This window comes from Bombus bifarius, unplaced genomic scaffold (genome assembly GCF_011952205.1).
Source record: "Bombus bifarius isolate JDL3187 unplaced genomic scaffold, Bbif_JDL3187 scf7180000008199, whole genome shotgun sequence".
Classification (NCBI taxonomy): domain Eukaryota; kingdom Metazoa; phylum Arthropoda; class Insecta; order Hymenoptera; family Apidae; genus Bombus; species Bombus bifarius.
The window spans coordinates 5,016,795-5,041,684 of NW_022884505.1; the positions used below are offsets into that span (position 1 = coordinate 5,016,795).

Consider the following 24,890-nt stretch of genomic DNA (forward strand, 5'->3'; position numbering starts at 1 on the left):
ACTAAGGAAAAATACAAAAATATTTCATGATTTTATTATACAATTATTCGATTATTTTAAGATTTCATTTTACTACGAACTTTCCTATGTATTTTTTTATCACAAATTTCACCTAAATATCAAATTATTAATAAATTAATCGAGATACCTACCTCGATATACTAGGAGTTTACGGTTACAGTTAAAAATGAATATAACGAGTAATACATCGATATACACGTTATAACGATAAATTACACCGTAAGAAATAGCATAACTATAATATAATGGCTCAACTAACGCATAACAAGAATCTACTGGCAACTGTAGTTGGTAGGTAACCAGTGGAACAACCAGGGATTAGTCCGACTTAAGCGTTTCGTGACAAATAACAGGGTGGCTGCAAGAGTTGGGGAGATTCCGCGTAATCTCGTTTTCACTTGGTTAATTATGCCAGAGGCAACGCGAAACGGCCGTGATCCAATGATACTTACATAGAAAATCGATTTCGCAACATTTGTAATCCACGATGTGCTGCGGATTTTCCAGCTTAGTTCGAACGAGATACACGAAACTGGCCGACAAACCTATTGAACTTCGATTTCTAGCGAAGGTGGCGAAAATCACGAGAGATATTTCCCGTCGTTGCGTTACTCACGGCGAATAAACGAAAGAAATTTTCTCAGATAATCAGAAATCGAAACGATTTATTTGAAAGTAAATATTTCCTTAACAGTAACAGAGGTTAGCGATATCAAGGTGTAACATTTTAAGGAAAATTTTCCTCTTGAAGAAATCACGAAAATAAGATGCGACTGTAAATTTGCGTGATCCATAGAATGTATGAAATTCATTTATAATACATTTATTACGCGTTTAACAATGTTACGTTATGTATAAATTCGACTACAGTCGATTACAAAAATGATCCGGTTTGTTTCAACGATCGAGTTTCGAGCGGATCGACGGCTACAACTTGCTTCGAATAAATTTTACCGAGTATTGTGCAACGGAGATTTTAAACGAACACTTTCCAAACGATCCCTGATTGCTTTTCGTGGTAGTGGAAACCGATGAACTGTGAACGCTTTGAAACTACGAAGAGTATAACGTGTCGATAATTTTCGACCACGTTTCCAATCGTTTTCAATAATTAATTTTGCGATTTAAGCAACATGTAAAAGATTCCGTGGAATAAAAGATCAAACGCTTTTCATGGGAAATACGAAGTTTAACGTTTCGCAGGATCATAACGCTAAATGATGAAAATTATTCTATGAAAGGAATTCCAAGTTCCAAGCTTGCCAAAATACCTTCCTATTTTAACAACGTAGATCCTTTTTCTTATTTTTTAACAAAATTACCCGTTGCCATAGGGGAACAGTTAAAAAAAGTATAAAAATTAAATATACAGTTATAACCAATAGTTATATAGAAATGAAACCAATTTTCATCCTAATCAACTTCGATACACAAGTTTCACTTTATGAAATTCAATTACCATTCATAAGGGATGATATTTCATTTTCTGTTTTCACAAAGTACTAAAATTATACCAGCTGGTTTCGAAAGCAAAAGTTTGCGCAGTTTGTAAAAGCAATTACTCGGAAAAAGTAGAATCGTAAAACAGGACGCGGATGTCATATACAACATATTCTGTGAATTCATTTACGAACTTCCAATTAAAGTATTCCAATTAAAAAAAGATTCGAATCCACTTAAATGTACTGTATCTTATCTTATATTTTTCTCGAAGTACTCACCACGCGTCCAAAATTTTCCAATTGAATTCCAACGTATTTGCGATATATTCGAGTTCACCTGTATCGACAGCAATCGCGATATCGCTTTCGTTCCTAGAGAAAAAAGAAAAGGAATCGCGTATAAATTACAACCACTGACAACGGTATCAAGGCGTTCGCAATCAGCCAACGATTCTGCTCTCGGAACGTGTCTAGAGAAGAAATTGCACTGTATAGCGGATGATTGGCAAACGATCAGAAAACGACGAGAGAAAGAAACGTATCGCCATTGATCTCGCGAAAATGCTTTTCTTCTTCGTTCGAAATTATAGACCCTAGGGAGTCATGGACCGAGAAAACTTCGGATCTCTCCGCAAGTCGAAAAATCATCGGTTAATTAAATTTGAATAATATCGAGCAAACGTCACAAACAAGCCGGCCCACCTTTTTGTTTCGCACGGCGACGGCGTAATTAGATTTCGGCGTGGAAACGCCGCGTCGCGCATTCCGCTCGTGTTTCTCCATTTTATGATACGATGTGGGAACGAATCGATCGGCGAAAGTCAGCGTAGCGTCGAGGGCTCCATATCGCGTCGAAAAAACAGAACGTTCGTTAACGGCCCCTCCGATTCTCGATGTCGTCGATCGGGTTAATTAACGGGAACGATTAGCGGGAGACGCCGATTAAAGTGGCACCAGACGCGGTGTGATCGTTTGCATTGGAAATTTTCAACGGGGCTCGCGGTGAAAATTTATGGCGGGGAAATCTCGCGCGGATCGATTCACCGGAAATTCCAGACGCAAACGTTCACCGCTTTTCCAAACTTTTAAAAGAAACGATCGTTTAATTTTTGTTCAATTCTCCTGTTTTCACTAATTCTATTGTTTATGGCAGCATTTAGTAAAATTAGTTATTAACAGCGCAAGTAAAAAAGAAAGAGGTTCGTAGTTTCAAACGTCTCAAATTGTGCAGGCAAAGGTTTGTTGATGTCTCGAAGAAAAACATCGCTGATCTTGGCTTTTAATTATATTTTCAATTTCTCTTTTCTTTAACTCTGCTGTTTACTGCTGCGGCGATTGCTCGTTTTAACGACCTACTCGAATTAATTATCATCATTTGTTGCAAAAGTTATTTTGCAACTGTGGTTTTAACGTTGTATGGAGATATTTTCCCGAAAATGAGTCTAAAAAGTTTGAAATAAAAATTATTTACCAGTAATTGAATTTAAGAGCACGTGTTGCGAACGGAGAATGACAAAGTGGAGACAAATCAAACGCGGATTATCCTAAGCCTATTCTCAACAGAATTTCAGACAATGCTTTTTCAAAACCTAAGTTATCCCCGTTGAAAAATGTCGCGATCTTTATCGAGTGAACTACGAGTGTATATATTTGTTATCTACATAAAACTCTTACAAAACTCTTACAAAACAGTATTTTTGCGTAACAAGAAAATTCACCGCGTCAGCGTATTAAAGAAGATAGAGGAAATGCAAAAAAATTCAGACTGAAAACTATATTCAGACGTAGTATCGCGAGATTAGCATTTAAATTACATTTCCCATCTATTTTTCCAAGCAGCATCGAATAAACTTTTTAAAAAATATAGCAAAGGTTGCTTAATAATCACGAGAGGAATTACAATAAATAATATAATTAACAATTATGAAAGTTACACTATTCGCGTTTATCCAAACTTACGATTGTATGCCTAACGATATCTAACGACTATTGTACGAATAATATAAAATTGTAACAAAAACGCGTAGAATATATTGTGTTCGTGTTCTCGGTTATAGTATTATTCTCATTAACGAGAGAAATGTTAATTAGATTCCAACGGACTGTGTCGGAATCTGTTCGAACAAACAAAGCTCTGTAACTCTAACAATCAGTTACGTTCGTAGCATTGACTCAAATATCTCGATTCGCCTTTAATCTCGACGTGTTTCGCGATATTTCACCAGATATTCAAGCTAAATACTATTAATATTGTCCTCCTTTTACGTTAGTAGATATTATTGATTGTTAGTCGGTTTGCCTGGCGAATGCGTTAAAGTACCCAAGGGCTTAAAGTGGTTACGATATCGGTGAGCAAGCATCAAATAGGTAGCCGATTAAATCGGGTTCTCTGGGGAGGAAACCGAACACGAGTAAACAGAATATTCAGGCTAGATCCTGAAGCGAGGTTTTCACGTTTCTAGTGAAAAACAAAATGGCAAAATTCTCGATTTTTACGCTTGCTGCTATTTTTTTATGCGACACAATGTTCTACTACTTAAGCTTTTTTATAATAAATTCTTGCCGCAACTTATTTTTTACCTTTTCTTTTACTTCAACATTTTTTTATTTAAGCGTTCACAATTTTTTCCTTCTACTTTCCTAGCTTTTTTATTTCGACTCTTTCAAATTTAATTTTTGCCTTTTTTGCGCCTTTTATTGCTGTTCTCCTGTAAAATTTATTACCTGCAAATTTTCTTAACCCAATTTTTTTCAAATCTTCTCGCTGTTTTTAATAGGAAGGTTTTGAGGTCGCGATGTCGAAAGTACCTTACACGTAAATATTACTGCGAATTGAAATTCACTTACACGAGCGAAACAAGTTCTTCGAATTTCTATTTCGTAAACCATCGATGAAAAATAATTTTCCATAGATAAATCGTATCGCGGTTATTTTAACTTTCCGTCTACTACGAGCCGTTAAAGTGTCAATAGTGATTCATCTCTAACTAGTTGGGTGTACTATCTGCAGTTATTTATTGTCGTCTAGTTGCGCCGGGACCACGTATTTTAACCGTTTCAAGTCCTCCAGGGCATAAATGCAATCTGCACGAAGATAAAATTTTAATGGAACGCCAATACCGTCGATGATTCGACAAATTTCACCCTCTTTGAATGATGCCGCGTGGAACGAGCTATTTCGAATTGAGCTTATTTCAAGTATTTGCCACATGATGCATGTAGCTTATACGAACACTCATGTTCAGACATACATACATTACCCTGCTTCTGATAAGATTTTTCACTAGAGATTTTATTACTAGAATTTATTCATTTGCACGCATCCATGGAAATAACAAATGGACACTTGTACATTTTTCTTTTGAAATAATTCAAAGCAACAAAAGCACATAAATCTTAAACATTTTCAAACGAAACTCTTGTCACGCAAAAATTGATTAATACATTACGATAACGAAGACGATCGTTCAAATAGATCAGATAAAACCTGTTTGTAAAACCGTCGGAGTAACCAAATAGACTCAATTGTTTAAAAAATTTTTATAGAAAGGTGGTCGAACAATTTGCTTCTGGAACAATTCCAAATTCGCGTTAAATTTAAATTAAATTAGCTAAATTGAAGTTATTATATTTAACTATTAAAATTTAATGATTTAAATTTTGATTAAATTCAATAATACAATATTCGAGAATGTGGATTACTTCGGATTAGTTCGTATTATAAATGTTGAAAGCACGAAGACGCTTTCTGCAAAATTAACGTTGTTTCTTGTTTTGAAACAGCGAGCCTATCGCACAGATATTGATTAACATTTCACTTTTCGATTAATATTTCATCAATTGACTGGTACCACGTAACGAAACCGATAAATTCCAACGTTAAACGAAATATTTTTTGCAATATATTTGAAATTATGAAATAAATTAAAATCACTTAAAAAGGAAATGTAATATATAAATGTTCGCATGAAAATAGAAAAAACTCAATTACAATCTTACAGGTGCGGCGCAAAAATCAAATTGCCCTCGTACGTGTGTATATGTATGTATAACGATATCGCGTTATGTCACGATTTAATCAAGCCCGTATAGAACGTTTTCGTTTAGAAAGGAGCCACGATGCGGTATTGTCGGAAAAAAGCTAGCAGATAACGAAGCGTTTGCATAGGGTTTTCGGATAATGGGAATTCGGATAACAGAAGTTGTTCCCAACTGTGACTCGCACAGATTGTTCGCTATGATTCTGAACAGAGCAAGCCTGTTACAACGAAGAAATTTCTGTTTCGCAATGCAGATTTTTCGTTCGGGAAAAGTGGAATCGCAAGAAGCTAAGTCGAAACTAACAACGCGCTCACGACGATGCGACACGACGCAAAGACGCTAGTAAATCCTTCGAGGAAGATGGGCAAATGTTACTGACTGCTTCGGAGATTTTCATTGCGTAACAACATATTCTGCGGTATCAAGGAGATCGGTATATATAACAGGTGAATGAACGTACAACATTTTCCTTTGTACTGCGACAGATTTTTTTTTTATAAAGAACTCACGGTATTCAATTACTTTTAACTCAAATTTTTGATCTATAGCGATCGAAATTTTATCGCTTCACAGTGTGTATAGTAAAATAGTTGAATTTCATATTTAGAAAGGAAATCGTCGAATGTCGTATAGTTTCTCATACGAGTTCAGCAATTCCGAGGCACACAAATTTTTAGCAATTTTGTTATAGAAAATGAACATTCCCCTTGAAGTAACTCCGATGGACATCCTTGACATTCTCGGAAAGGTCATTATCTTACATGATGTTACATTCGCTTTAACTTGAATTTAAAAATAAAGAAATAAAATAAAAAATTCAACATAATTTATATCTCCGTGTTAATTCATTTCTTCTAAATTACCGTGAATCTTCCGAACAATGACACCCCCTGCAATGTTAACTCCATGTACATTTCAAAATATTTTGTTATTCGCGTTGGTTGAACTTTCGGCTGCGTGAAATATCGGCAGGCATTTATGAACTATCCCGTGTAGCAGACGCGAGAACACCGTGGAAATAATACAATGAAATTGATTCAGACTTCATGCACGGAATACATTATCGAAATTTCCGTGGGAAACCGCGGCAGCGGGGCTAGCGTCAAACTATCGACGAATTTTTTCCTTCAGTCAAAAAAAAAACCGTGCTTATCGGCGCAGGAAGCTTTAATGAAAAATACCAGCTGGATTGATTTCCACCCCTATTGAATTCTTCTCGACGTGAATATCGATACGCGTTACTCGCGTATCTATTTCGGGTACAAAACTTTGTAATGGAGCCGTTGAAGTGCAATTCCACAGCAACGTTGGATCATGGGTTTCGAAATACTCTGGATCGCTACTATTATGGTATTTAATTCCGCTGCGGTCTTCAAATTTTTACGTGCTAATTTCGTTCTACTTTTGAGGATTAAGAAAACTTTTAGTATTTGAAACAAAAAACCGTCGCGTGGAATTGAAACGACGATTCCTTCGCACTAAATTGAAAATATCTTTTAACGACAGTAGAAAAAATTCACAAACAACACAAGAAACAAACACAAAATTAATTATGTTAATTATTGAAATAAAAATCTTTCGAAACGTCCGTAGTCGAAAGTACAAATTATGTGGGTAATTCTAGCGGAGAAGCTTATCAACAGAGAAATAGAGAAAATTAATTGATGCAGCTGTATCTGAACAATTTGCGTGCGTGGAAAGTATAATTAAATCCTAGTGCATCTACTGTTCTACCGAAATAGAGCTGCATGAAAATTTCATTAGAAGATAAATGTGCACCGCAAAAGTTTATGGCGGTAAAACAACGTATCCTGCATCAAACGTCAGAGTCTCTATTAAAATGCGTTTGAAAAGAGTATCTCCAACAAGTGTCTCCATAACAAGTTTAACGAGGTTTTTACTTTTACGAATCTATTCATAAAGAGTAGCCATGGAGGGTACTCTTAAATCTTATGTTACAAATAGTAAAACTGTTCATTGTTATTTATTCGAAACATTTGCTCCTATTGTTCCAATCAACTTAATAGAGAATTTTACATTCCACTTCGCATATTTAATTGATATATATATCTTTTTTATTGAAGATTAAATCGTCAGGATATTTGAAGCTACTTGGGGAAAGGCAGATAAGACGGTATCTGCAGAGAGAGAGCGAGGGCAGATAACCAGGATACTGTCGCAAAAAACGAACTACGAAGGGGAGAGGAAAGAAATTTTTTCTTTTTTGTCGGAGCTAATACCAAGGGTCAGTATATATAATCGCGGCAGGAGTGACCAAGGGATGATTCGAAGCCAAGGGTTGCGTCCCTCTGGGAGACGCCGAAACATTTTCGAGAAAACCGTCGACTGAAATTTTCATAAAGAAAACAAACCACCCTTCGTTGGTGAAAGAAATTTCTTATCTTAAGATTCGATGATAACTCATTTCGTGAGTAATTTATTTTTATTCGAACGTTTTATAGAAACTTTCGCCCGAATGAAACGAAGAATACGAGACAAAAGCCGAGGAATTATTTTTTTAAACATTTTGATAGATATTAAAACAGTTGAGATATTCGTTTAATTTCGTTTCACTGTACGGAGAATTTTTTATAAGAATTTAATATTTTTTATACGCGTAAATAAATAAAGTATGCGAAAAACAAGCTGCAGGATTAAACACGGCTTTTCAAATATTTTTCGAGCGTACTGATTTTCCAGAAGTTCTCGTCGTGCCTGAGGATAGTGGTTGAAAAGTTTGCTGTACTATTTACGTTTCTACCGTACAACGCTCAAAAACAAAGGAGGAGATAATTAGAATTTAAATCCGAGCAAACTGTATAATTCATCCCTCGACAGTAATAATTGCCTTAAAAATAATATTAAAATTTTCCAATAATTTGTTTTTCAATATAAAATAAAACTACTTTTGAACAATTTCTCCTTCAAGAATATATATCTATGGTCTGAGTCTAGTAATGAAAACCTTTCGCAGCTTCCGTCAAAAGCCACCAGAAGCCACCAGGGTTTCCACCGTTTTATTTCCATTATTTTCTTTTTTCTTTCCTTCCATCTGTTTCTGATATTTTCCGCAAAAATGACCCGACAAGACCTTGTTAGCCGATATCGAGTCATGGAATGAATTCTCGGTTCGTTCTATCAGAGTTATTTTTATACAGCATCGAATCGAACTTACGATCGTTTTACTGCACTTTTACAGCTCACGTTCGAAATCTTGCCAATACAAATTGATATTGATACTACTGAATCCGAGCGTGATAAACGTCCTACTTTGACTACTCGACTGCTGCAAAAATATGTGATCGAGTTTGTGTAATCTTAGTAGAAATGGAATTTAATAATTCATTACTGTTCTGATAATCGAGAGGCCACAGGAAAGCAAATATATAGCTTCGATCGTTTTTCAGCAGATCGAAGATTCTCAGAGGATTTATAATTTTCGTAGTAAAGCGGCGACGAAATTGCAATCTCAATATTGTAATTCAACGAGCTGGATAGTATCAATAATGCACTGAAATTAATCGCCGAGAGGATTAATCAAAGCACAGTTACAATGAAAATTTATTATATGGCGTAACGAAACGCAATTAATTTTATAACGTTCTACTATCCTTTATGTCATCGAGTTTTTGTTGAATGTTTGAACAGCAGCGACGATAAACTGATACGTACATACCAAAAAGTAAGCGCGTTGAAAATTTTATGCATACGTACAGCTGGAATTATCAATTTAAATTAACGCAAATCCAGTATACTAAACAATCCAATCATAATTAATTACAATAACAGAAGCTTCGCGCTCCGACTTCGCACGTTACAAATCATTTTTCGACGACCTAACTTTCCAGGCGAAAGTTCTCTCGAAACTTTTCCGTATCTCTTAACCCCATCATCGATCACCAAAGAACATCGAGAGTCATTGCTTCTGAAATTAGCATGCTTTTTCACAAAGGTCACCTCGCTAGCGGAAACTTTCCTCTTTGATGTTTATCATCGAACGATTTTCAAGGCTCGCAAAAACAGAATGGACAGCGGTTCGCGACAATCAAGGGAAAATGAAACGTGTTCTCTATGGATAAAGCGAGATTTCTGTGCAAACGGAAACGTACATCGATTTTTTCGTTTGGAACGACGAAGAGACAGAGACAGAGACAGAGAGAGAGAGAGAGAAAGAGAGGCTCCCAACGGAGTCTCCACTGTTCTGCTATACGTCATAGTGCGAAAGTAGAACTTTTTTTTATCTTTTCCTCTTTTTTCCTTTTTGCCTTTTTAGAACAAAGGCAAGGGGAAAAGAAGAGGAAAGACGTGTTCCGGAGAGAGGGTAATGACGAGACCTCTGGCAACGCGGAATTATCGTGCACGCGTTATCGACGTTAATTGATCGATCCCGCTCGACTCGGGAGATTAATGAAGCAAAAGCTCGCGTTCGATGCGGTTCGGTGAACGGTGTCACGAAAAGGCCTCGACCATGACACCGGAACTCGACGTCGTTGAATGAAAGAACAGCGTAGGATCGTGTTGCCGGTGACCGCTAATGGCTGGCACTCACCGAATGAAGCACACTTGCCTTTCGTTACAACGCAACCCATGACTTTGAAGGAGAGTGACTGGTCGTTGATCGTCTTTATTGGTTTTCACCGAATACCTGTGTAATTTGCGACACGGCATAGCGCGGCTCTTGTTAAATTTTTATCGCTAGATTAACAATATCGAGGGAATTAGAATGAAATAGGAAATACACCGGATCGTTATGAACACGAAGAATAACAAAAATTGGAAACGGAGAAGTTGCGATGAGCTGGGCGGCTCGTAGACTGTTTTCAAATCTCTACAGTTTTGCAAATTTTCAGATTTTCGTTTCTCCTTTTCAAAATTTTCTTCTCATATTCGATCATGTATCTCGGTTTTTTAATACTTTCGCTCTTTATTTTCCACATTCGTCGATTAACATTTAGTAGTATTGAGATATGTATAATTTTGTACGTTGGACTGCGTTAAATACGTAGTAGAGAGAGTTGTATATGCCAACGACGAGAGCGCGCTGAAAATGCTGGTTTTCATTCGATCGCCAGGGTTAAGCAGCACGCGTCACGGACTGATACTAAGATGGGTGGTCGCCCCTTAGGACTTTCTGTGCGCCGTTGGCGCTACTTTTTTGTCCGGCGCTACCACGCTATTTTTCCCCAGAGCGACCTGGTGTCCGTGCGAATTTCCTCCACGTTAATAAAAAAAAAAAAAAGAAAAAAAGAAAAGAAAAAAAGAGATACTTGTATGTGGGTATCAGTGGGTGGAGATATGTATGTGCGTGGCGTCTCGAAAACAGGCGAATGTAAACTTTTCTTCAGTCGGGTAACAGTCGGGGTAGAGAAGAAAGTGCTGAGACGCGAGCAAGTGTGTATCGATGAATATTTTAGAAATCGTCCATAAAATAAATAAATAACTATTCTAATATTAATTCCAAGTGTAAATTTAGTGTTCCTATAACATTATTTCGGCTACCAAGATACACAATTCTCAACAAGTAGATGTCGTATAATGATATTTTGCTTCAGAGATGGAAGAAGATAGAATCGACGTTACGATCAAACGCAAGTAACGTTCGACGCATCACGATTGTAGAAAATACAATAATCCTATACAATTTATTTATTCATGGATATACCGTCGCGAGCAAGAAAGCGCTCTCAAGCCATTTAGTTGCCGCGAGAGCAGTTTAGAAGCACGCGAGATCGTTTTAGCCGAGAGCCCAAGATGCGTGTTGGCAAGTCCAACAAATGGCATTGGTGAATTAATTATTTCTAATTACTTCAAACTCCATATTTTAAAAGAGCGTAATTATACCGCTGTGAATAGAATTTAATTTCAATGCAAGAATGAAATATCGAAGTTGCAGATAACAAGGAAAGGAAGTATTTGGATGCCGGAGAATTACAGAGTAACACGCGGACGCGAAAATACGAACGTAATCTATCGAGGGGTCTTGCGTCGGATAAACGACGTCGAATCCGTTCCTGTGAAGTAAAAACGAAATCTTCCGTAATGGTCCACGGAAACTCGAAATGGCTCCCGGTTGGTACGTTTAATTCCAGTTCCGCGCGAAATTAGTATTCACAGGGCGAACTCTAGTTCCCCGAAGTTATTATCATACGATAGGAACATTCGTATCCCGGACATTGATTTATTAAAGCAACCGATAACCATGAATTAGTTACGCGTAACGCATGGCTCTGCCTCAATTGCTCGACTAATGGGGAAAAGCTCGAAGGAATGGCATTTTTCTGGCTTTTTTTTTCATTTCATCCGTGACGAAAGTAATAAAACTAGTGAAAAGGATCGATAAAATTATTTCGCCGGAGTAAACCGAGAGGAAATTCTATTTTTGCGTGAAACCGCCGACGAAATAGCGAAAAATTGAGCAGCTACGTTCGGCTGGAATTCGCACGAGTACCAACGCTGGTAATTTTTTAAATTCCATCGATTGAAGTTGTTTCACGAGTGAGATGATCGCCGATATCCATCGCTAGGACACGAGATATTGTTGTTATTCGTTTTAGCGTGTCCATTAATCCGTAATGTAAAACAGATAGTTTACGCGAACCGATTTCGGCTATTATTTCCGAAAGAATGATATTAACCGCGAAAATCTATTAAACTTTAATATCGCCGCTGTTTTCGACGAGCCTGCGTTACAGTAACGCGAAAAGATTGCTTCGTCGATGTATCGAAATAAAGAGTCGTTATTGACCGTCGTATAAATTCTTAATTATCGTTTTCACGGTGGAAAACCAGATACTTTATGGCTGTTAAACCCTGTAGCAGAAGACAATTGCTTCTATCTTCTTTTCTTTTCTTCTCTTTTCTTTTTTTCTAATTCAAACGGCGAAGGATGCCGCGGACATCCACGTATAATATCTTTTTACGAAATACGAGAGAGGCATCTGATTTAAGAGAAAAGTTGAAGATATAAAATAGAAGACGTTGGCGCTTTCGAAGAGTTAGAGAACGAGCGAGATATGAAAGTTGGCTTGTCTTTGGTTCAGCCTTTAAAGTGAAAAAGAACATTCTTTGAAACTACTTCGTTCTCTTAATCTATATAATGAGAATATGTAATTTAAAGGGTCGTATCTTAACTATGGCTAAGGGGCTTACATCTTAATTATTTCTTTCGGACGCTAAGAATCTACCAGTGGAAGAAATTTATTGCGAAATTCTATGCAAACAGTTTCGAAACTTTTTATCGCTTCACTCGATTTCCTATCTTTAGATCTTAAAAGCTTAATTCTATTTCTTCTAAAAATATACACAGATATAAATTGTCGATAAAGAGAGAAAGAAAATAAAAAAGAATTATATTTGAAACGATGTTAAATATTATTGTTGGAATACAACGATATCAATCGCATGCAGATAAGGTGATTGATCGTACGGATTCTTCCGTTCGCTGCCCAGCGCCATCCCCACTAGCGTGCGTTCGTGAGATGCACCACGTTAGCACGTGCATGCTTTTTCAAAAAACGCCGGAAGAAACGTGAGGATATGGATGGAACATTCTAGATGGGCATGTCGAGAAGCTACTAGAAGGTTCCGTGCCACATGTGACGCCACACAGACACCCACACAGGTCACACTCATTACTGCATAGAGAGTGGGGCTCTAAACCTTTTCAAGGGCCATGGGTGACTAAGCCAGTCAGTCTGTGAATAACTAGCCAACTGTCTACATTCCAGAACGCACATTTATAACTCGTGTAACAATTGTTTAATAAATATCACATTATATTATTTCAAACACAAACATTGTGTTTTCCACAGATTATTAATCTTAATCCCAAGATTAAATTCTAACAATTATACTAGCGTAAGAAGAATGTCATCATCGTAAAAATAGAGAAACATAGAAAATAACGTACTGTACTACGTCTTTGAAATTTGTAAGAAAGTACATAGAGTTCGTCCTATATCGTAGACACAGTGTTCAAGTTCATAGGATGTTGTAATCGTCGGATCTGCCAGCCAACTAGAGCAATTCTATTTTGCTTCGTCGAGGGAGTACAGACTGCTTCCTTCCTTTGATTCTTTTTATATCTGAAGGAAAAACGAGCCAGTTAGGAGAAAAAGCTCGTATTCTAAGCACGTGTTGACCTATTTCCATCGATTAACAATGAGTTATATAGGTCTATAAACCTTCGTACTTTGACAGCAAAATAGCGCATCGACCACGGAACCTTGTCGCGCTGTCTGACAGTGATCGATTAGTATCGAGTGCTGACAGATGATCGCGATGCGCGCTTTGCTAGACAAATTTTTATGCGTTTGAATTTCTCTTCAAAAGATAGAAACAAAGAAACTTTAGCAGAACGATGATTAGACAAATATCAGTTGGTTTTCTGTTTAGAAATTTCGTCTATATTCGTAAGCATGTTTCATCAAGATTTTTTATTCATATTTTCTTCGGGATTTTTATAGTTTATCAGATATTTTTAAATACAATTTTAATGCAAATACGGAAGAACACCGATCTTCGCTTAGAAATCCTAAACTCGCAAATAATTATACTCGTTAGTGAAAATAATAGAGTTTGTCAATTTGTTAACGGGTTAAATAATCAACTGAGTTAACAGTGTTAACGACTTCAGACACGATGAGAGGTAACTGAATGTATTTCACTCAGGAATGGAAGAAAAAGTAGGATATTTAAATCCTTCAAAAACGATTATTTATACGATGTATGTAAAAAATAAGTAAATAAGTAATTACGCGTAGAAAAGAATTTCACAGTAAAATGCTACACATCGAAAGAACTCGGATAAAATCTTGAGAAAAAATTCTGAATACAAAAAGACCGAAAGATATTTTAGCAGAAAGATCTGAAGGCTACATACGCTTGCTACACGGAGGAATGTTGAAATTCCAGAGTGTAAAATTTCGTCATTCGGGGAACCTGGATTTTCGTGGCATGTGTTCAGAAAGGCTTCTACATGCGTCTCAAAGGAACTTCGTAGGACCAAACGTCATCTGCATACTCGATGTACAAACTGTACTACGAACGAGATAAAAAGACCGACGTTCTTTCGGTGAACGTTCACGCTGCAAATAGCGTAACGAGTGCAGCTCAACGAAAAATACTGATTCGATATTATACTTGGTTTCTTCCATGTTCGTGCGTCGAGTTTTCCGATCGAAGCGATAAATATATTTCCTATCGATGTGTAGTGCGAGATACTATGGTAAACAACGATCGAGTTCGCTTAATTAATCGATTGAAAATTATGCGCGTAAAGCATTTACATTAAAAATAGTAGCCCGTACAATTTCTTTCTTCCAATTGTATCAATGTATTATGTTTCCCACTATAATTAAAGCGCCCAGTCACTATATTCAAGAGAATATACAATTACTTTGTAAATTTATTAAACGCGAAATAGTCTGCGTATTTTCGTAAATAAGTTTAATATATAATAATTTAATATAATTTGATTGAAATATTTTAATCCCTTTTCAAACATAAAGCAGCATCTATATGACTCTATAGTCGCGACGAAAATAAATATTCCGAACATCTGCTTTAAAGTAAACCGCGAGAGAAAGGGTTAAAATCCTTGTAGCCTGACGTTCTTAAAAATGATTGAACATTGGAACAAATCCATCCACTAAATTCATTCTTTTCTAAACAACTAAACCAGTAAATAATAATAGACAAAAGACGCACACGTACGTCCGTTCTTCATAGGATAAAATCATTTGCATTGTCATTTACGTCTACCATAAATTAACGAAATAGCACTGTAAAGCACGTAACTACGCGAAAACTCGCAATTGCCTCGTATCAACAACTACGTCCATCTGTACGCCCGAAACATTTGCAAGTATCAACGGTAGCACATACATCGAAAGACCAGGTTCATATCGTAAATTACTCTATAAAATTAATCTGACTTTACCACAAATCAAAACAGCGAACCAGCCAAATTTACCAATCAACCGACGCTCCTTGTCAAGCAAGAAGTTCGCGTAACAGTTCTCTGTTGTTCTCGGTTCAACAGGCCAGCCAGAGCGGTTCGTTGACCCTTCTAATTACGCGCGACCACTTAATCAGCGCCGATAAATCAAGCCCGGGGGAACGAAACACACGCCTCGAGCATCTTGTTGCCACGTGAAAAGCGGTCTGGCAACACGCAGGAAAGGACGTACCACGTTTAAGGCGTCTACGATCGGACAAAAAGGATGACGTAATGGAAATGGATATCGATGAAGTTTAATCGAACCACTGTACAACAAGCGGGATCGGTATGCATGATAGGTGTAAGGGGCTTCGGATATTGGCTGGCGAACGACAGTCGGTTGTCGCATTCAGGAGCGGATTTACGCGGATCATTGTTATGGGTTGCTTCGAATTCTCGGCTATACGACAGTATCCAAAGTTGCATTTGAAGTGAATATGCTTCGTTTCTCTTCTAAAAGTGCGTTTATTTGCTCAAATGCATTACATGTAATATACGGTGAAACTAATTCGCACGATGTTAAACAGTAACGTATCAAGAATTAACGCCTCGAAAATTGTCTCGATCACACGCGTTCGTTTGCCTCCTCTGACCGATTCGACGGACGTCATACGTTCAAATTTATTTGGTATATATTCATGTAGTACGTCGATTATTCGCCAGATAATTGAAATTCATAGGTAAATTTCTATGTTAACGAGCCGTGTTTAACGAAACTTGGTTGGGACTTATTGTCACTACCTATGCGCTTATTTTTGTCGCCGACTGTACTTATTTATCGCGAATTATTTTAGCGACGCGCCTGCCGGAAAAACTTCGCGTAGCCATTTTAACGGTCATAAAAACGACAACTCTCGAGCGAACAGCGTAATTAAGCGCGGTAACGATACCCACAGGCTTATTCGTTTCACCCCTTTGTTCCTGCTCGTGGCCGTCGTGGTTTGGCTCAAGGGGATTTAACTGACAATTTTTACTGTCGCAATGAATGCCTCCACTCGTCGTACACACGCCCCCGGCATGGCCCTCTCGACGACGGGTTGAACGCTCCACTCTCGTTCAACTTGTTCACAGGCAACCGTGAAAACGGCGGGTTAACTTGTTCTTCTCTGTGTGACTTTCGTATTTACCGAGTGTAAGGAAATAGGGGATGAAAGAAGGGATGTTTGATCAAAAGATTATAGTCGTTAGCTGATGATTGGTGGTACGTAAGAGAGGAAGAAGAAAGAGCCAAGAAGGAGAATCGCGATATTTTAGAAAGTTAAGCATTGTTTATGGCGTGTTTTCAGCCATTGGACTAGATAAATCGGTTACCATAATTGTAATGAATCGAAGGGATGTTATAAGTAGGAACGATAGGAACGATGAACGAAAGCATCCAGGCAATTTATTCTTCTTTCACTTGGTGATGCTTCATGGAGGAAACAGAAATGTTAGTAACATTGTGGAATTTGTACCTTCATTTTACAGATACCTAGGTACATCCTTAAATACGTTGAATAGCCATAGCATTTCTGTTTCGTTTGAACGACACAAGTTGCTCTTAAAATTAAATAAAACGCGAAACATACACAGTTAGCTCTGTCGATTGAATTGCTTTTGTAACTTAATTATGAAAATTGTAATATCACAAATGCCAACTCGTAATATCACTGCTTTCGAAACATTCTAACCTAAAAGATAATAATACCGAACTATGTTGCAAAAGCACCAGGAAAATTCTAAAATGGTGCGGAAAAAATTCCAAAAATATGCCTATAAGGTACTATACGTCTGCGAGCTTGTGAGCTTTCCATTTCGTTGTAACGCGAGCAAAATCTGAAGTTGGAAACTCTTCGTTGAACACGACCGTTGCCTATCCGCAAGATGATACTCGCATGTGGACAGAGTAATTTATCTCGCGGTAACCAGCCTTATTTAGATGAATAGTTTCTGCTCATCTCGACCAACTCTACTTCTTTATTTAACGACCAATCTCCTGTGTAATGCACACGTAATGGCCACGGTAGGAAAGGTAAAATGTTTTCAAGTGGAAACCGGTCGAGCGAATAACGAGAACGACGTTCGAACGTGCAAATTTCGGAAGACTCGAACGACTGTAAAAATCGTTAATTACTACGAGCACGATCACTCGCGCACAACGAGCAGATGACAAGGTGAGGTTTCGCGTGTTTCCAAAAAGAATACCAAGCTCGTTGCAACCCTCTCTGCGATGTTTCGTCACGTCACGACGCCAGACGCGAATAACACACCGTCGTAAATCACCATTAATTTACGCGCGGCGAAAAAACAAGTTGGATCGAGAAATTAAAAAGCGTTTGCCGTTTTGCGCGAATAATTATTGCCGGCCTTGTTTCTACCAAACCGTACGCATTAATCTCTCCGCCTCGGTGGGTCATCGTTATCCGAGCAACGTAAAAGATCCGCAAGAACAAGAATTTACCGCGAGGTATAATTTTACAAAGTATCGCGACTTTCAGACTCGTTAAATATAACACGCAGGGTGTGACAGAGATTCTTTGGAATCTCGAAAAACATCGATACCGGTGAAATATCTCGAAGATCAGGATTCCAGGTATTCGAGGAATTCGCTTTATTGCCGCAATAAATTGGAGAGTGACGTTGCATGGAAACAGAGGGAAAAACTGTGTGATCGATCAGAGGTGATGGAAGCGTCCGAGCTTTTTGAAGAATAGCCCTTTGAGGCGAACAAAAGAGATTCGATGGAAACTTGAGGACGCTTTGCTGAAATAAAAGCAATTAATCCCTCGGCGATGTTGGAAATGTTAATTCTGAATTCTTTTATGCAGCGTTCAGCAGGGTACGGCGTCGCCTGTAACGCTGCAACGTGGATTAGACGACGATGAGTTTCAGCGCGTGCAAAATGTCGAAAACGCGAACCAGCCGTCGACAAATACTTTCCCTATTGCGTCGGCGCGCACGTTTATCGTAATATGTGATTTTTTGTCTTGTCTTTGCAAGTTTTGTCGCTTGCCAAAATTTCATTATTTGCGCTACAAAGTTTACGTCTAATTAAACCGGAATTGTAATCACACTTTACGTAGTTACTAATTGCAACGTACGTATGCGAGAGAAAGTTCACGTTACACCGAGTAAAACAGGAAATTCCAGCAGAGAATCGAAGTCTGACAACGGTTGATTCGAATGCTCGTTTAACTAAGCGATGCGATGGTACGATTTTCCTTTATAATGTAAAACATTTGGTCGGTTTCCATTTGTTGGCAACTATCGATACAGATGTACGCGTACGGTGTACCAAAAATTGCAAACTGCTACGTATTTTCCATAAAACGGCGAATAAAATATTTAAAGCTTCGATAATCACCTACGTTCGTCTCTATTTCAACTCCATTGGGAAATAATAATTTATCTGAGCGATTCGGTATTTTAATTATATTCCAGAAATTAAATATTCCTTCGAAATATTACATGTGCTCTGAATTACTGCAGAATTAACAATGCAACCGTTGATAAATCAACAAACGAAAGCATATTTTAATTCGCCGCCGGAACGATGTTTCCATTCAAAAAGTTGGAAAATTGATAATCAGATCGAAAAAGCGATAACGGAATATGTCAACGGAGTCTTGGCACGGATCGTTTTTAAGCGTAATTGCCACCTTTTGAACGGTTTCTGGCAAAGATACACGATCGAGTGTCGTGTCACACGCGAAAGGAATCGATACCCGATTGTCTCGGCATCCAACGGTTTTCCGATTATAGAAACTGTTATGATCAATCAGTTTTACGCGTTTCGTGTGACGTTAATCCGTTCGTTTCGAGATTCCGCCAGCTGCTTCAACGATTCCGGTCGACGTTTATTTGTACGCGGTGAATTTCGCAAGAATCGCAAGTTCGCAACGGCAATACGACCGTTTCAAATACTGGACCGCGTTCATTTGTCGCGGAGATTTGCCCGTTAAATCTCACGTAAACCAATTTTGCTTGAACATTTCATTGCGCTGGAAGTTTCGCAACGAACATGCCGTTATGCCCATAATAGGCGAAATTTTTGGCGCAAACTCGCGGCTTAAATCGCATCACCACCGTAAACCCTTCTTTAACGAGGATTTTGCATTTTCCAGATTTTCACGCGCAGATTCATTGTATTATTCTCTTTGAACTATTTGGCTATAGCTTCGCTCCGTATAATTATTCTTTATTTCAAATAAAACAGAACATATAGTGTCTATATACACATACTCACGAAAGTATTAGAACTATTAGAATGCTAGAAGTATTAGGAAAGTTTTACGAATATATATCGCGCTTCTTAGACGAAGCTTTTTAGAACTCTATCAGCGTTATAACGGAGAAAGACTGTGCTAATTACATTGGTACGGTTTGAAATAAATCCTAAAAATTGTCGCAGGGGTTACAAAACATTTGCTACAAACATATAGTTTGTACAAAATTAGTACACAGCGTGAATAGTATCTTAAACATATAATTAACGCCAAAGTTGGTCTCATTAAATATCGTAATTTATCGCTAGTAGTACAACGACTGTTCAAATATTTTAATTATTTTTGCACTTGTAACAAATATCTCGTAATTTCTGATTCTTTTCGCGTTTGTTCCACATTTTATCGATACAACCACGATGATCGTGTCTCGTTACAACGTTAACGATGTTTGAAAATGTTTTCTATAACACGTATAATATGTGTATGTAATGCGTATACCAAGTAAGACGTTAAATGAAGCGAACGGAAGCTCGATGGGAATATGATCATCGAATATCTTCGGCGCATAATGAATGTCGAAATATGGAAGAACGAGATAATAATGGTTCTTATGGAAAGTAAGAATTAATCTTTTTAACGACGATAGATACGTATGTGGTATATTCGCATCGCTTCGGAAACATAACTAAACGTTTGCATAAATGTACGACTTCGTTACCGCGACGAATGAATTATTCGAATCGAATCTTCGTAGCCGAGTAAAGTATTTACAAGAATACTAAACCCTCTTTCATGCTCGAATTACGTGCATCGGACAAAGTTAAATCCCTTGAAATAACAGCTTCGAAATTTTGTTGCTCCATCCTTTTAGTAAAGAAAAGCAACCTAACCCCTGCCATGTCAAAGTTTCTATAACTGCAGATATTCTCGGAATGTGAGTAAGATCTTCGAAAGTTACATAAAACCGTCGAAAAAGAAAATCTTCTGAAACAGATACCTGAACAATAAAAAAACGATTCTAGGATCGATTGCGAAAGGAACGTTTCTATTAATTTCGTTTTAATTCTTACCGTTATCTGTTGTTAAAATTAAGACGTTAGGATGTATGGAAAATGAAATATTATTTATAATTATCAAAGTAATAATTGATCTAAGACGTACAAGCGGCTATGTATAAGGATGGAAAAAGAAAAATAGAACGAATTTCAATTTCATCGTCAACGTTCCGTCTTCCGTGAACCACTAATAATACTTAAACGCATCGACGATAGAAAGAAACAAGGTGGAAAACAGGAGCGACGAATGTCGCGATTCCTGTCACGTATCGCGAAGAAAAGATGCCAGGAAGTATGCGGTACTTGAGTCAATCGGTGGAGATATTTTTTCTGCTCGACGAATGATTGTAACGCGACACTGACAGAGTGGCACGATCGTATTTCCCTTTCCACGCAGTATCAGCCCTTTCCTGCTTCTAGGTTTCTCAAAAAAATCAACAGAATCGGCTATGTGCAACATCGCAACATCGAAGTTCGTTCACGTTCCGAGCAGCGTCACTCCCGAAATTCAATTCGTTGTTCGCCCTCGTTTTCGTTTTCGTTTTCGTTTCACGTCTTTGTATCGGGACAAAAGGACACTTCAGTTGTCGAAACTTCTTCTACGAAACTTCGTTTGGAGGTTGAGGCTCGACACGATAGTCTGAATCGTTGTAAAGCAACGAAGCTGTTGACGAAGAATTTAAATTCTGCTGCGGAATTCGTCGAAAGAGGGAAAATTCGTCGTCGTTACGGTCCTTACACGCGTTTATAATGAACTCTCCGGTTAAACTACGCTTGACGCTTCGACGAAGCTTCGGCTTAATCGTCAACCATTCCCCGAGCTTGTACTAGGATTACACGGTCTCTTGCCCGGTATAGATACAGCGACTGTTTCCTCTTGCGTGCAGCGGAAAATAAATTCCAGGCCGAAGCCACGAAATCGCGTGTAAAGGTGAAATTCGAGGGCTTGGTTCTCCGCTTCGATCCGAGGATTGATCGAAAATCGATGGACTTGGTCTTTAAAGTCTCGTTAATAAAGGAGTTACACGCATGTATCACGTTGATGTATCGTTGCTCGACTAATCGTACAGATTTGTTCAAGTTTTTGCGCAGATTCTCGTTGAAAGATTATAGTACTAAAAAGCGTGAATGGACCGAAAATACGCTGATTTTAGGATGACTCGATCCGCGAGATAATTTAATAACGACTAAAATGTAATCAACGATATAGATGCCAAATTGCTTTTAAAGTACAGGTTGCTGATAATTTGAAAAATAAACTAACGTTGCAACTATGTGCTGTTGCAGTAACATTATCTTCCTGCAAAGAATATAATAAAAATGGATACAAGACTCGATGGAGACGACGAGAAAGACGCGTGTCGACTACGCAAGAGATAGAAACTTGCGAGAATGAAAAATAAAATACTCTGAAATAATTTGTATGTATGATGGAAACGGAGAAAAGCAGAGTGACAATTTTTCTCTAGACTTTTGGATTAACAGGTTTTTGCGTTATGTCTGTTATCTTAAAATCAAAGTCGTCTTGAATCTTATTAGAGTTGCCTAACGATCTGTATCTTTGTGTTGTTGTAAGTTGTACTACGAGCTTATCCTTACGTGTAATCGATTACATCAAAGTAGTGTGTGGAAATCGAAAACTACGTGGATTGGTCGCGATAGAAGACCGAATTTGCATATATGCGCAAATATGGTACAACGACACACGAACATCGACCAATAACCAATATCGTGAAATTAATCCACGAATTATCTGATTGGATCACGTTATGCCTCGTTCTACGTCGCTTGGTATAAAACTACATAATAAATTGTTACTGTACTTATTTATATTACATCCATGATTAAATTTAATTGATTAATCTTCTTAATAGAAATTTATATACTACGTCAAACAGTATGATAAATCCATTTATGAACAACAGAGTAATCTGATCGCATCAATTACAGAATTTACCTACGTATTGGATACTGCATTCTCGGACAATGAACCGCAATTCGTGGCTATGAATCAGAAAATACAATCAACGATTTAGCATGTAATCGGTTGTAAACTCTGCGTGTTTGCTATCTAGTAATCTCCTAAAAGCATGTTAGAGGCACTGGCAATATTATTTCTGTCGATTCCGCCGATACGATATTTTATAATTACTTGCTATTAACAAGGAACAATACCATGCTACGAACTTTTGTAATTTCAACTTTTTGCTTCGATCGCGTTTCTTCATAGCTGCTGTCACAAAACCGGATAGGTTTTAGTTCGAAAGTAAAGCAGAATAAAAACGCTGTTAATAATAGAATTTTTCCTACAACAAAGAACCAAACTTCCAACTATTTATTTTTCTTCTTCTTCGACGATAAGAAGCGAATAAATTGACTCGCACAGCATCAACTGTGAACGTTTTCTCTTTGAGTCGCAGAGATCTTCGAACTTTGTTCTTCGACGGAATAGCGCCGACTGCAACGTAAAAAGAACGACCGTGCTGAACCGATAAAAAATACGAATTAAAATTAATGAAAGAGGAAAGTCGTGAAACTTGTAGTGTATCGCGAATCGGATATTCAATTAGGATTCGAGTTTCAGCCAACTTGAACACTGGAAAATCGTTCCGCCGCGTTTTTATCGGCAACCTCGTTCGACCCAGCTACTGGCTACTCCTACTTTTTCCACCAACTCGAATCGACCTTCGCCTCTAATACGACCCGATACGCTACGCATTCGCGCGCCATGTAAATGTTTTTACTCGAATGGAATCGCGCAATCCAGACGAGTCTACGTTTCGAGGAGACTGAAAAATCGTGTGAAATCGAATACACAGGTAGTTGCGTTTGTAGCGATAATTGTGCCGCTCTTCGGCATCCTGTTATAAAAGCTGCTACGCGACACCTTTGCAACGCGATACGTTACGAAGCCGAATTCCGATCCTGCTATCTGGCATCGATCAAAACTTGGCGAAAGGCAAACATCCCGGCGAAATGGTATACACGATCGTAAAAAGACAAACAAACAAGGGTTTCTTGTCGAGTCATGAGAGTGGAACTCATAAATCTGGACGATCAAGAGGAAAACTTTTCGAATAGCCGAGTGCCAAGGACGAACGCGATTGTCGGTCTCTCTCGCGTTCAAGAATTGATGTCCAACGTCGATCAACGTTTTGCATGCCCGAACTTCGTACTCTATCTAAAATACCGTCAGTTAACCCAGATACGTAGCGCTCGACCGTCAAACAGCGTCTCGCGCAAGTTCCTGTAAAAACATCTGTCTTGGCAAACGAGAACATCATCGAGGTGATCTATCACCGAGGAAACGACAACGTTCGAACATCCACGACGAAATCTCCTCTTTTCGTTTTATACGTTTTACCCTTCGAACATCTTATGACACGCGAAAGCTTGCTTTCTTTTTCGTTCGTTACGATTGCGAAAGCGACAGTGAAGCAACTGCGAACAACTGCAACCCTTTGTCAATCACTGAGACAAAATTTCACTCACGAAATCTCGGACACGTACGTTCCATCCACGACGTCCAATTGGAAATAAACGAGGCGTCGGACCTGTCTGTGGAATTGCACGAACTCGCACTGCAACTTTGAAGATGCACGGGAAAAACGAACGAACGAGCGAAAGTCCCCGAACCACGGAGTCGGGTGTGCGCGGATCAACGGAACGAAAGAGGCACCTCGAGGCGCCAGAGGCCAGTCGCGAAACGCGAACCAAACCCAACTGAAGTGCGACGTTTCTGTACCCGCGACCGCGCCCCCGCCACCACCCCCCTGCCCCCATTAAAACCACCCGCGCACGCGTTTCGCTCCGGAAGTCGGATGCGGGGTTGCTCGCGTCTTCTTCTCCGAAGGTTGGCCACGATTAGCGCTCGACATTTCACAATTTTCCAAGGAGAAAGTTTAAGGGATCGCGTTGACTTCGTACGGGATACCGTTCGCATGGTTACAGTGGAGTTTTCGACGATTTAATCGCGCCAATATTGGAAAATTAAATAGTTTAGGTGAATAACTTGAGATTAGACGCTGCGGTATTATAGGATCGAGGTTAGCAAATACGGAGGTAAGAAAATGTGGTGTGAAATAAAAGCAGAAGCAGCGGGTGACGAACAAATTAAATAGGATAG

The 24,890-nt window shown here is 38.4% G+C and overlaps 1 protein-coding gene across 6 annotated transcripts in view; it reads right to left on the bottom strand.

The window, feature by feature from the left end:
- The window catches only part of LOC117210107 (glutamate receptor ionotropic, NMDA 2B), a 314,001-nt gene extending 289,514 nt beyond the window's left edge, over nt 1-24,487 (bottom strand). For 5 of the 6 annotated variants that reach the window (XM_033452785.1, XM_033452781.1, XM_033452783.1 and 2 more), the window contains exon 1: nt 24,275-24,487. The gene's annotated coding sequence lies outside the window, so the exon portion shown is untranslated. Of the gene's footprint in view, nt 1-24,256 lie in introns of all 6 variants that reach the window. The other variant, XM_033452779.1, reaches the window with a different exon arrangement.
- Between the last annotated feature and the right edge of the window lie 403 nt (nt 24,488-24,890).